The sequence below is a fragment of the Penaeus japonicus genome, unplaced genomic scaffold (assembly GCF_977035675.1).
Source record: "Penaeus japonicus unplaced genomic scaffold, GWHDUDI00000001_assembly GWHDUDI00000033, whole genome shotgun sequence".
Taxonomy (NCBI): Eukaryota; Metazoa; Arthropoda; class Malacostraca; order Decapoda; family Penaeidae; genus Penaeus; species Penaeus japonicus.
This window is the reverse complement of record NW_028234435.1, coordinates 14,588,697-14,591,196: the sequence shown is the minus strand read 5'-3', so window position 1 is coordinate 14,591,196 and position 2,500 is coordinate 14,588,697. Positions and strand designations below refer to the sequence as shown.

At 37.9% G+C, this 2,500-nt stretch overlaps 1 protein-coding gene across 1 annotated transcript in view; it reads right to left on the bottom strand.

Annotated features, from left to right (window-relative positions):
* Window positions 1–2,500, bottom strand: part of LOC122253996 (uncharacterized) — a 505,659-nt gene that overhangs the window by 503,156 nt on the left and 3 nt on the right. Inside the window, exon 1 of the mRNA XM_086530436.1 lies at window positions 2,472–2,500. This exon is cut by the window's right edge and continues 3 nt beyond it. The gene's annotated coding sequence lies outside the window, so the exon portion shown is untranslated. The remainder of the gene's footprint in view (window positions 1–2,471) is intronic.

The following is a 2,500-nucleotide window of genomic DNA, read 5'->3' as shown; positions in this document are numbered from 1 at the left end:
ACCTCCTCCCCCTCACTCTATCCCTTCCTCTCACCTCCTCCCCCTCACTCTATCCCTTCCTCTCACCTCCTCCCCTATTTCTTCCTCCCACCTCCTTCCCCCATCCCTTCCTCTCACCTCCTCCCCCTCACTCTATCCCTTCCTCTCACCTCCTCCCCTATTTCTTCCTCCCACCTCCCCCCATCCCTTCCTCTCACCTCCTCCCCCTCACTCTATCCCTTCCTCTCACCTCCCCTATTTCTTCCTCCCACCTCCTCCCCCTCACTCTATCCCTTCCTCTCACCTCCTCCCCCCATCCCTTCCTCTCACCCCCACCCTCCACTCTTATCCTCACCTGTTGCGTTCGTTTTATTCGTCCGATGAATAACGTTATCCGTCATGAAACAAATCATGGGATGCGCGCCGATCGGAAAGGATCCTGTAGGATAATGACAGTCTCCGGGTAAGTGATGCTTTAGGATTGGATTACCTCTAATACCTAGGTTATTGCGGCGCTTTTACTTGTCTCGCTGCTCTTCAACCTCTTTTTGGTGGGGTCCAGCCCTCTTGGTTTTCACTCTACAGTGGTCACCTGCTTATTTTCTCGTGCGTTTTTAACAAATTCTTAACTCTCCAAATTGTTGAAATTTACATTTTATCATTACATTGGCAGAAATGACAATACTTCCCACCCGATGTGTGATTTCTGAAAATTTCGGCATTTAGTTTTATAAATCCTAATCTCATATTCTTCTCGGGGAAACATTAAAATGTAGGCGCCCATTTGGAGGGAGGGCAGTACGCGGGTTTTCCAGAAGGGCGGGGCCCGTCTCTGGTGCCTACTGTGCCAACATTGTAAAGCACCCTAAGCCCAACAGGAAGTGAACTTGTGTCTTTTTATATCTTAAAACACTAACGGTCACTAACCACTCCTTGAGACCAGAGGTGCTTGTGTTGTCAGTCGAACGTACAGGAACTGGACGAGCTAAATATCCCGTTTTGTTTGAGAGGAGAGGAGCAGTGGGGTAAGGGTGGGGGTGGGGAGGCTATCATCGGTGCAATAGGCAAAATATATGAATATTGAACCACATTTATGACCTGATAAGCGGGTATGATCTCGTCCATCTTATATCTGTATCATCTCTCTATTCCTTCCTTCCTCTCTCTCTCTCTCCTTGCCTCCCTTCCTCCTTCCCTCTCTGTAATATATCGAAGAAGTTTCCTTAGTCAAACCAACTGAGGTCAGGTCTTCGGCGCAAAGGTCTCTGGAGCAAAATGTTGGTTAGTTGAGCCTAAGAGTGTGTGTCTCATGTAGGAAGGGTAAGAATAGGATGAATGTTCAGGACTCATAAGACCGATGTACCTGGAGAGGAGGCGGAGGGGTGAACGGTACCCCATATGTTATGTGAAATCTCTTTTTTTCCTCTCCCTGGCTCTTAACTCTCTATTTCCTTTTCGATCATGCATCTCTCCTTCTCATCTACTGTCCTCTTTGCATTAAGAAGATCCTCAGTTCGATTTCTTTCCTTCACTGTTTCTATACCTCTTTAACTCTTAATGTTCGTTGATAATTAAATAGCTTAACTTGCTTTTTCATAAACTTGGTTTCATTGCGATTTGTTGGCCATTCCTTTCTCTGTATAGAAAATGTATATATATATATATATATATATGTATATATATATATGTATATATATATATATATATATATATATATATGTATGTATAAATATGTTTATATACAGTATATATATATATATATATATTATATATATATAATATATATATATATATATATATATATAAATATTATATATATATATGTATATATAAATGCTTATATATAATATATATAAATATGTATATGTATATATATATATAGATATATATATATATATATATATATATATATGTATGTATAAATATGTTTATATACAGTATATATATATATATATATATACATATACATATATATATATATATATATATATATATATATATATATAAATATATATATATATATATATATATATATGTATATATAAATATGTATCAATATGCTTATATACATATATATAATATATATAATATATATATATATATATATATGTATGTATAAATATGCTTATATGCAGTATATATATATATATATATATATATATATATATATATATCATATTATATTATATATATACATATATATACACATATGTGTCTTGTGCGCACACATTCTCTCACCAGGACATTCTCATTCTTTCTCATTCTCTCTGTCTCTCTTCATCACACTCACACACACTCACACTCACACTCTCACTCTCCCTCTCATTCTCGCCTTCCCCTATCCCTCCCCCCTCCCTCTTTCCATTCCCCTCCTTCTCCCTCTCCCTTCCCCTTATCTTCACCCTATCCCTTCATGCAACGTCCCCTTCATTCAGTCTCCGTTCATTTCTTTTTCTTCTTTCTTAGAACATTTGCGTAAGAAATCCACGTACCTTTTAGCAGCTAGGCGGAGACGAGCCAT